This window comes from Ascaphus truei, chromosome 18 (assembly GCF_040206685.1).
Source record: "Ascaphus truei isolate aAscTru1 chromosome 18, aAscTru1.hap1, whole genome shotgun sequence".
Classification (NCBI taxonomy): domain Eukaryota; kingdom Metazoa; phylum Chordata; class Amphibia; order Anura; family Ascaphidae; genus Ascaphus; species Ascaphus truei.
This window is the reverse complement of record NC_134500.1, coordinates 4,323,442-4,335,196: the sequence shown is the minus strand read 5'-3', so window position 1 is coordinate 4,335,196 and position 11,755 is coordinate 4,323,442. Positions and strand designations below refer to the sequence as shown.

Genomic DNA, 11,755 nt, shown 5'->3' with positions numbered 1-11,755 from the left:
CACATTTAAAAGGATTCTTCTCTCCTGCAATGAAGCACAATGACCTTCCACCTAACGAAGTGCCAAACACAAGTTTAGTATATCGGAGACTCAAGTATTTTTCTAGACCTCTCCTGTTACCGCAATAACAAAAACAGCAAAGGAACTGTTCCATTGGTGAGAAAAACGAGTTTGAATCCCAAGCGTTCTTGGTCATGTTCTGAACGGGATCTGTGTGCAGTCAGGCCTGGTTTCACTGGCTACCAGTCTGCCCTCCTCCTGGCAGTAAGGCCTAGTAGAGCAGGCTTGCCAGGAGTAATCATGGGTTTTCCCACCCTCCTGCAGCTTCAGTGAGTCACAGGGGAGGCGTTGCAACCAGGACTTGTGTCCAATCAGGGACTCAGACCTGGTTCCTGCTTTTCCTGTACTTAATGAGCTGCACTTCCTGATTTAGTTCAGTTGCCTCTACCTTTGAGAGAGGCCAGTCTACCCAAACCAGTTGTGCAGGGCTCTGCCAATCTGTGGGCCCTCCCTTTGGGGAGCGGCGGGAGACTATTCCTCTTACTCCACCAGGGAGTAAGAGAAGAGCTGGGACTGCTTCTGGTGCCCTAGGCTGGGAGTGCAGGTCCAGGAACATCCTGAGGGTGAAGGCCCTAAGCTCTGTCTGTTGCTGTGTAAACTACAGTGTGAATAAAGTGTTCTAGTGTTTTACCATACCTTCGTGCCTGAGACTGAAATCTATCAGGCAGAAGAGCAAAGAAACTCTCCTGCAGGGATTTCTCCCCTCATCCCTGGAGATGGAGATGGAGACGCTGTCACTGTGAGTACATTATCAGTCTATACCCCAGGCATGCACCACCACACTCCATGTAGCAGCAGAATCTCCCATAGAGGGGGGTGAGGGGGATATGTGTTACATGTGTATCAAGGGATGCCAATTAACTATTTGATGTGAAATTGAAACTTCACATGAATAATTAGCCATCAATAGGGCTATTGCACTTTAGTGAATAGAACCATCATGGGAACATTTCACACCCATCTCTTGACATGCAATGTGGTATTTTTCACCCATCTCCCTCAGTGAGCTGACGGTTTGGGAGGTGGTCATTCTGTAGGAGAAGTTTGGGAATCCAACCCCACCTGTGTGGGCTGCGCTAATGTCTGGGTCTCTGCCTGTTCCTATTTCCTGTTCACTTGGCATCAAAAAGCTCTGCTCCTGACTTGGCATTCTGCAAACTCCTGTGACTGCATCCATGCATTAACGTGTGACTCAGAGACCAGCGGAAATATTTCTTTGCAATTAGATGCACTTCTTTGGAAGCTTGATGCCCCCTCATTTCTCTGTGCAATGGTGCCACAATTAGAGTGTAAGCTCTTTGAGACAGGGACTAGATGTGCTTGTATAAACGCCCGCTCTGCACTGCTAGTACGTCTGTGTGATGCTGGGAAATCTGATCATACCCCATAACCGCAGGAGTCAGAACAGCAATCTCCCAGTGCGGCGATGAAGTTTTTTATTTGCGTAAGTGGTTGCTTTTACACTAATGGCTGTTTTCCCTCCTTTATTCTATCCGTGCTTGCAGCTCGTAATCATCCACTTGTCCACTGTCTAATAAAAGTTTATGACTCGATATTTTATGCGTGCCACTTAAAGTCCACAGAAAAACCTCAGAGTCGTGATCATTTCAAAGCCATGAAGCTTACAGTGTCAGCATAGCTCCCAGAATACACGCAAGTCTGACGTGTCATAAACTACAGATAGAGGAATGTATAAACAGAAGGGGGGCGTGTACAGACCAACAGAGGGGGGGGGGTACAGACTGGCAGAGGGGGGGGCGGTACAGACTGGCAGAGTGGGGTACAGACTGACAGAGGGGGGGTACAGACTGTCAGAGTGGGGTACATACTGACAGAGGGGGGGGTACAGACTGGAAGAGGGGGGGACAGACTGACAGAGGGGGGGGTGTACAGACTGGCAGAGGGGGGTACAGAATGACAGAGGGGGGTGTACAGACTGACAGAGGGGGGTGTACAGACTGACAGAGGGGGGGTACAGACTGGCAGAGGGGGGGGGGCGTGAACAGACTGACAGAGGGGGGTGTACAGACTGACAGAGGGGGGGCGTGAACAGACTGTCAGAGTCGGGTACAGACTGACAGAGGGGGGGCGTGAACAGACTGACAGAGGGGGGGTACAGACTGACAGAGGGGGGGTACAGACTGACAGAGCTTCGTGTAATATCCAGCTGTGGTTTGAGAAAGAGAAAATAAGCTGGAGCTCTTGTCTGGTTCAAGGTGCGATTCCTCAGTTTGTCTTTTCAGTTTAACCCGTGGGGTTCTCAACTCCAGACCTCAAGTTTTAAGGATATCCCTGCTTCAGCTCAGGTGGCTCAATCGGTGGCTCAGTTGAAGACCACCACCTGTGCTGAAGCAGGGATATCTTGAAAACCTGACCTGTTGGGGGGTCTTGAGGACTGAAGTTGAGGACCCCTGGTTTAACCTTTTCAATGCCAGAGGGGAAAGCATTGTTCATGCTGAATGGCATCTGATGTGTCTCTTTAACTCAGAAGCTGACGTAGTTATATTCCATCATAATACTAATAATAGCATGTTCTTGTATAGCGCTGCTAGTTTACATAGCGCTTTACAGAGACATTTTGCAGGCACAGGTCCCTGCCCCGCAGAGCTTACAATCTATGAATTTGGTGCCTGAAGCACAGGGAGATAAAGTGACTTGCCCAAGGTCACAAGGAGCCGACACCAGGAATTGAACCAGGTTCCCCTGCTTCACACTCAGTGTCTTTACTCACTGAGCCGCTCCGTCTCCGTCATAATACTGAGCAACTCCTCCCATAACGCTTCTTCTGAGCAATCCTCAAATAAAATATTGCATCTTTAAAGTCGCAGCGATATCAATGAAAACCCTTTTTTTCTGTGTTGTGTTATTCATTGCTGGCTCCAACACAGAATCCGTTTCCTAGGCTGTGCGGTGTCTGACGCCTCCTGCCTTATGCAGCTGAAAGATAGAAGAGGACTGAGAACTTTTCCATAGCAGATAATAGCAAACCGGTAATTGAAAATCACCCATGCACTAACTAGGCTGTCTGAGTCTCCCACTAAACAGCGCTGATCTCCTGGGGTTGGCGGCAGTGACATATACACTCTTAAAACTTATAATAAGATGAGTACATGATTGTATATGTGACAAGGGTTAATACACACAGCTATCATGCTGGCCCATTTTACACTTTCGCTAGGTCCCTCAAATGAATAATATCCCCCCTCTATCCATCACAATAAATATCTTTACTCGCTGCAACCACCAAACAGATATCAAGTCGGACTTGCAGAGCCGTTGGTCTCTGTTTGTCAAGAACAATATGCACCTAACACACAAAAAATCTATTGTATCAAAAAGTGTCCGAAAATGTACAGTAATTACTCTACAAAACGTGCAAAGTTCAATTCAGAGCCAAAGACAATCATAAATACATTTTAGATTTAATGTACAAGTACAGAGCTTAGTTTACAGAAAAAGATTATTACAAAAACATACACTTCAATAAATGCAGACAGTTTAATCAAATAAGAGTAAAATAGTCATTTACGTTACTGCATAACCCGTATCAGATTCCTCGAAGGGTTAGGGTCGAAAATATGAGATTTCAGGTGTCTCAGCATTGGCGATCCCTGGGTTAAAATCTATATTCATCTTCTAAATACGCTCTTTTTATCCCAAAACTTGATTCATTGAAAGTACAATAATTCCACCTTCTGGGCGTGTCCTTAACCGCGTTTTCATCAACGCAAACAGCGGCATTTTTATGGCTAGAGGAGAAAAAAAGAACTTTGTTTTCAATCAACAGTTGCTTGAACATATGAAATACATCACAGCTTCATTTCTGTCATATCTGGACGGACGCGACGTTCACGGTTTGTGTTTGTATAATTAGCATATACACGCGTAGATATCAAACGCGCCAACGCAACTTCTACTTTTGCGTGAGAAAACAGATATCGGAGACGTAACATGACATTCTTGGTATCAATCTCATCACCCGCGTTCTCTGGTCACAAATAAATATTTCTTGTGCGCTATATTGCACGCCCGTGGCGCCTAACATATAAATATATGAAAAAAGGATATATATATATAACCAGGACTGGTGGATGTGCAGGTCCCAGGATATCTCCAAATGTTGAAATTCGTGCTTAAAGAAAACAAATAAAGTGCATAGCATAATACTGTATGGTGAACATGACAAACATAACATATAACAAACAGCTGAGATAATCACAGGTGAACAAGTAAATTGAACATTTAATAAAAAGACATTACAAATGACAATAATAACACAAAATAATAAATGAGAGAGGTCAAACTGTTATGTCTGCCGCAATGGTTAAAATGCCCACTCACCAGACAGATGATAAGGGCAGGCAGCCACAGATATCTATTCTATATATCCACAGTGTTTCTCTGATCATTGGTATCATAGGCAGCCACCTATATCTCTATATCATAAAGTAACAGGTACATTACTACATTATTTAGCGTATTTTAGTGAGCGCTACCTATCCTGTTTTTTCATATTGCACGCCCGATATCTTTAGGGAGATGTGAAGGAAATACAACATCTACTTTGTCACCTTTCGCATCCGATTGGAGGATATTTCAAGAAAGTGAGGTCCCCTTTGAAGCTGACTCTCCGGCACATCCGGTAGCTCTGGGTACCGCCACCAGACTTCCATAATATTCACATATCATTGTAGTGGGTATCACTGATAACTCCCGGTTACGTTCACTTCTAGAAGAGCGCAGAATGCCAGGCCGGGGCGCTGACCGACCCCCATAAAAACAATACATGTATTTTTAAGCTGTACGTATAGCTCAAGTTAACTGTTTGTGTGCCCGTTTATTAAAATTCTGAATATTTTCTGACATCATCATTACAGGAATGCTGATGATGCAACTTATGTGGCAAACCAGTGTGTGTTTTGGAGACGGATTTAATTGTCTGCCCTTGTTTAAACCAGTTTTATTCGCCTCTTCTCAGCCACAGGGACCCAGAACACGTTGCAATGCGTTTGGAAGGGGTTCTAAACATCGTACAACAAGCAAATAACAACATAAAACAACGCAGAGGGAAAATGCGTTTCTAAACATGTAATAAAGGGTAAAACATTACTCTAAGGAATATTAACTAAGCACAGTTACTCCTTAAGGCACCTTCAAAGTGTCTTATGGCATAGCACCACATAGGCAATATTGCCCTGTGTATTTATGATACTTTCTTTGTGATTCATAACTTTGCATCCATATGACTTAGACCAGGGGCCACCAACAGGTCAGGTTTTATGGATATCGCTGCTTCAGCACAGGTGGCTCAATCATTGGCTCCGTTATTGAGCAACTGATTGAGCCACCTGTGCCGAAGTAGGCTCTTTGACTGAGCCACTGATTGAGCCACCTGTGCTGAAGCAGGGAGATGCTTAAAACCTGACCTGTTGCTTGGTGGCCCTTGAGGACTGCCGCTGGCCACGCTCTGCCTCGGGTAAATACTAGGAGGTTAAAATTGACGTGTTTCCAGTTCCAAAAGTTAGTTTATCGCCACGTATCACCCTTTTGTGATATTTAATAACCTCTGGCACCGAAGGGGTTAATTTTACACCCGGTCCGGAGACATAAATCTAGCCAGCACGAATATCCTGTGATATATAACGGAAAGACGGGCAATGATAATTTGGTTAGACGTACAGTAATGAATAATGCGATCTAGGACAGTATAGAGGTTTGTAATGCAAGCCGCTTCCTGGCACGAAAATCATTACTAAAGGTAATTACTGTGGCTAACACAATGAGTATGGGAGACCTGGCAAGGGTCTGCTGAAAGCGACGTGGAGGTGTACTGAGTACCACTATGGAGGGCAGAAATGTCAATTCTACAAATGAGAACATGAATCCCTTACTGAACACGCTGCACTGAGATGGAACCCAGAGCCGCTCAGATTAGTGCTTTGGAAATGTGTTCATTTTAATCTTTTCTTTTTATGTTTTAGGGGGCTCGGGTAACGCCACCTTGGGACCGCTCCATTATCCATCTCTTCCTGGTCTCCTGAAGACCCCACAGTGCTAAAGTAGACAGTGATTCATGGCTTAAATTCCGTCACAAACAGGCTTCATTGAATACATGGTGCACCGCCATTAAACTGAAGCAAACGCAGGTCTTAGAGGTACGGCACATGAACTTTGGTTCAGTTGCTCACTTTACACTGCATGGGCCTGGCTTTAAATCCAGCCGTACGCGCACATACTGAAGCCATTGGGGTTTTTTCCTGTGATCCAACACGGAACGCTACTTGTACAATTCAATAGAAAGAGAGGCAGAGGCCTAGCATGGGCCGTCGCCCCCATAACGGCTGCTGTGCCTCTAGAGGGTGGGAGCTGTGGCTGGCTCTCCTCCCCCTCGCCACAAGGGTTGTTAGATTCACACGCGCGTGCCAATGGGGGGAGGGAAGGACGCACGCGGGGTATTTAAACCCGGCGCTTGCTTGAGCTCTTCATTGATTTAGTTTTTCCCACCCATCCCAGTGGGAATGTTGTGCTATGTCTAACCTTATCTTATGAATCTGTTATCAGATCCATCGTCACAGCTTCAGCGGAACTGTCAGGCCAGTCTCGTAGGGACACCGTGAATACCCGAAATGGGGCTCCACCCTGTGCGGATCGGCCCCAGGTAGCGGTCCCCCCCGAAGAGATCGTGCGGGCAGGAGGCACTGACGCAGGCGGTCGGGCGCTGTACCCCTGGCACTAATCTTACGAAGCTGGGTTCTATGCTATGCGGGCAGGCCCAGGCGGCACTGATAAGGGGGGCCTAGGGTGAGCGGATGACGGGGCAGTCGGGAGATGTCTCCCGCCGGACGGTACATTAGGGCGGGTTGAAGAAGGGCTCCCGCCGGACGGTACATTAGGGCGGTTTGAAGAAGGGATCCCGCCGGACGGTACATTAGGGCGGGTTGAAGAAGGGATCCCGCCGGACGGTACATTAGGGCGGGTTGAAGAAGGGATCCCGCTGGACGGTACATTAGGGCGGGTTGAAGAAAAGCTCCCGCCGGACGGTACATTAGGGCGGGTTGAAGAAGGGCTCCCGCCGGACGGTACATTAGGGCGGGTTGAAGAAGGGATCCCGCCGGAAGATACCAAGATTAGGGCTGACGACAAATGACAATTTTTACTTCCACAAAACGGTGTAATCTCAGTTTGTTCGGGGGGCTGTAAGTAGCCACGCGGGCGGCACACTGTTTGTTCGGGGGGCTGTAAGTAGCCACGCAGGCGGCACACTGTTTGTTCGGGGGCCTGTATGTAGCCACGCGGGCGGCACACTGTTTGTTCGGGGGGCTGTAAGTAGCCACGCGGGCGGCACACTGTTTGTTCGGGGGGCTGTAAGTAGCCACGCGGGCGGCACACTGTTTGTTCGGGGGGCTGTAAGTAGCCACGCGGGCAGCACACTGTTTGTTCGGGGGGCTGTAAGTAGCCACGCGGGCGGCACACTGTTTGTTCGGGGGGCTGTAAGTAGCCACGCGGGCAGCACACTGTTTGTTCGGGGGGCTGTAAGTAGCCACGCGGGCGGCACACTGTTTGTTCGGGGGGCTGTAAGTAGCCACGCGGGCGGCACACTGTTTGTTCGGGGGGCTGTAAGTAGCCACGCGGGCGGCACACTGTTTGTTCGGGGGGCTGTAAGTAGCCACGCGGGCGGCACACTGTTTGTTCGGGGGGCTGTAAGTAGCCACGCGGGTGGCACACTGTTTGTTCGGGGGGCTGTAAGTAGCCACGCGGGCGGCACACTGTTTGTTCGGGGGGCTGTAAGTAGCCACGCGGGCGGCACACTGTTTGTTCGGGGGTCTGTAAGTAGCCACGCGGGCGGCACACTGTTTGTTCGGGGGGCTGTAAGTAGCCACACGGGCGGCACACTGTTTGTTCGGGGGGCTGTATGTAGCCACGCGGGCGGCACACTGAGCCTTTAATAAAACCTCTCTGTTGCTGCAGCTGTATTTACTTTTCAAGGCTGCGTTCACAATAAACTTGTTCTCCTGCTTTTTCTGCCCCGTCAGGCGGTGCTTTCAGCAAACATGAGCTCATCTTCCAAACCGAGCTGTTTTTCTTGTGGTTTTTCGTATTAAATCCTTTAAGCAAAACTACTTTGTCTTGGAAACGATGCAACAGAGGGAAGGGCAGTGTTTGTGGGCTCTGTGCAAATTGTTCTAGCAGTGTGGTGGTTTCATTAAAGGCATGTTATCCTGGGGTGGGGCAGGGATGGCCCAGGGGGTGGAGGCAGGGATGGTCCTGGGGGTGGGGGCAAGGATGGTCCTGGGGGTGGGGGCAGGGATGGCCCCAGGGGTGGGGGCAGGGATGGCCCCGGGGGTGGGGGCAGGGATGGTCCTGGGGGTGGGGGCAGGGTTGGTCCTGGGGTTGGGGGCAGGGATGGCCCTGGGGGTGGGGGCAGGGATAGTCCTGGGGGTGGGGGCAGGGATGGTCCCGGGGGTGGGGGCAGGGATGGCCCCAGGGGTGGGAGCAGGGATGGTCCTGAGGGTGGGAGCAGGGATGGTCCTGGGGGTGGGGGCAGGGATGGTCCCGGGGGTGGGGGCAGGGATGGCCCCAGGGGTGGGAGCAGGGATGGTCCTGAGGGTGGGAGCAGGGATGGTCCTGAGGGTGGGGGCAGGGATGGTCCTGAGGGTGGGGGCAGGGATGGCCCAGGGGGTGGGGGCAGGGATGGCCCCAGGGGTGGGAGCAGGGATGGTCCTGGGGGTGGGGGCAGGGATGGCCCGGGGGGTGGGGGCAGGGATGGTCCTGAGGGTGGGAGCAGGGATGGTCCTGGGGGTGGGGGCAGGGATGGCCCGGGGGGGGGGGCAGGGATGGCCCTGAGGGTGGGGGCAGGGATGGCCCGGGGGGTGGGGGCAGGGATGGCCCCAGGGGTGGGAGCAGGGATGGTCCTGAGGGTGGGAGCAGGGATGGTCCTGGGGGTGGGGGCAGGGATGGTCCCAGGGGTGGGAGCAGGGGTGGCCCGGGGTTGGGGGCAGGGATGGCCCTGGGGGTGGGAGCAGGGATGGCCCGGGGGTGGGGACAGGGATGGTCCTGGAGGTGGGGGCAGAGATGCCACCGGGGGTGGGCGCAGGGATGGCCCCAGGGGTGGGGGCAGGGATGGTCCTGGGGGTGGGGGCAGGGATGGTCCCGGGGGTGGGGGCAGGGATGGCCCGGGGGGTGGGGGCAGGGATGGTCCTGAGGGTGGGAGCAGGGATGGTCCTGGGGGTGGGAGCAGGGGTGGCCCGGGGTTGGGGGCAGGGATGGCCCTGGGGGTGGGAGCAGGGATGGCCCGGGGGTGGGGGCAGGGATGGTCCTGGAGGTGGGGGCAGAGATGCCACCGGGGGTGGGCGCAGGGATGGCCCCAGGGGTGGGGGCAGGGATGGCCCTGGGGGTGGAAGCAGGGATGGTCCTGGGGGTGGAAGCAGGGATGGCCCTGGAGGTGGGGGCTGGGATGGTCCTGGGGGTGGAAGCAGGGATGGCCCTGGAGGTGGGGGCTGGGATGGTCCTGGGGGGTGGGGGCAGGGATGGCCCAGGGATTGGGGGCAGGGATGGGTCTGCGGCCAGGGATGGGCCTGGGGGTTGGGGTAGGGATGGGGGTTGGGGTAGGGGTGGGGGTTGGGGTAGGGGTGGGGGCAGGGATGGGCCTGGGGGTTGGGGTAGGGATGGGGGTTGGGGTAGGGGTGGGGGCAGGGCTGATCCTGGGGTTGCAGACTCCACAAGCATTGTTAAAGTTAAAGGATGTCAGACTTGCACACCAGGGCTCTAGTTATCAAAGGCAAAATGATGGCTCTAAATCGTTATTTTGACATAACTTGCGGTGAAATATACCAGCGCCAGGCAGCGTCTGTATTAATGTAAGTTGCGCCATTTTCGGGTATGTCTGCTACGAGATGAGGGATTTATGGTGCAAGCGGGAGGGGTTAGGGCAGAGTTACATTTGAAGGAGCGGCTCAGTGAGTAAAGACACTAACTGGCACCGAGTGTGAAGCCGGCGAAACTGGTTCTATTCCCGGTGTCGGCTTCTTGTGACCTTGGGCAAGTCACTTTATCTCCCTGTGCCTCAGGCACCAAAATCATAGAGTGTAAGCTCTGCGGGGCAGGGCCTCTGTGTGTAACATTCCTACGTGCTGCGTACCGGGCGCTGTACTGTAATTGTGAATCAGTTTTAGTTTAAAAAAAGAGCTATATGAGATAAAGTTTTTATTATTGATTGCATTTACGTTACACGAGCTGGCAAAGACATATCTGGAAAGAAGTATAAACGTGCCATGTGAAGGCGCCTGGAGATGCTCTGCAAGTATCCGGACAATGTTTACATTCTAATTGACTTTTTAAAATAATTTGATACGGTTACATGTCTTAATGTAACAGCTCGCGTCTCCACTAGTTGTGGGATTTACAGAGTATCAGGATTATTATAGAAGATACACACGAGATAATATCCTCAGCACCGTAAGAACGATCCCGTGAGGCTGAATTCCTAACTCTAGAAACATCGCACATATTACAATGTTATATAAACAGTGGAAGACGCATCGAAACCTGAATCCTAGACCAGGGGTGCGCAAACTGGGGGGCACGAGATTCTCTGTGGGGGCGTGATGGTTACAGAGGCCCCGCTCTCTTCCCGAAGGCATTTAAATGAAATGGTGGGGGAGCGGCGGGGGCCTCTCTAACTGCACTTATCTGGCTCAGGCGGCTTCTGGCGATGCAGCGTCAAACGACGCTGTGGGGTCACGTGATGCCACGTTACCATGGCATCGTGATGTCAGAACACCGGAGCCAAGGTAAGAAGGGGGGGGGGGGGATTGCACACCCCTGCTATAGACCAATATCGCTAACTTATTTATTTTATTTATTTATAAAATGTGTTACGAGGAAGTAATACAGTGAAAGTTTCCTCTTGTTTTCACGCATGTCCTGCGCACAGAGTTCTGATGACAGATACATGGTTAAAAAAACATAGTTGCATTAAGTGAGCAGGGTTATACATTATATACAAGACATTGCATGCACCATTAAAGATAATATATATTATAGGTGTTACAGACCAATATCGCTAATAAATCAAGACAAACCTTTTTACCAAAATAATAACACAAAGGTTGGCATTGATTCTGCCAAAACTCATACAAGTGGAACAATGCGGGCTTTGCAAGAGGCAGATTAGCAGGAAAAAAATATAAAACCGTCATATCAGCAAAAAGTTGGGTAAAATGCCATAATATAAAAGACAGCAACATCATTTCAATTGATGCTGAAAAAGCCTTTGATAATGTCTGCTGGGAACAGTTATCTGACACTTCACCAGGATTAGAAGGCAATGTATTCACTATCAAAGTTTACCATTTATTTAGGGGTACGAGACAGGGGTGCCCTTTGTCACCTTTGGTGTTTAATATAGCAATTGAACCACTAGCACAATATTTGAGGCAAATGGATGGATTTGTAGGTATTAAAGGTAGGCATCGCTGAACTGAACGTAGCTACTGTATGTTTGCAGGTGACATATTGATTTTTATATCTCATTCTGCTAAGAAGATAAAATAAATACTAGAGGCAATCGAAGAATTTGGGTTATGCGCAGGTTTCAAAATAAACATATTGAATACAGAGTTAATGTACGTCCTTGGACCAGAAGACGACAGAGAACTCAATGACTTACCTTTAATAATAACATGAAAAGCTATGA

At 50.4% G+C, this 11,755-nt stretch overlaps 1 long non-coding RNA gene across 1 annotated transcript; it reads left to right on the top strand.

Annotated features, from left to right (window-relative positions):
- Positions 1–435: 435 nt before the first annotated feature.
- Positions 436–1,613, top strand: LOC142469248 (uncharacterized). Its single transcript, XR_012788993.1, has 2 exons — positions 436–799; positions 1,064–1,613. It is a non-coding gene; the product is annotated as an uncharacterized LOC142469248 (long non-coding RNA).
- The last annotated feature ends 10,142 nt before the right edge of the window (positions 1,614–11,755 follow it).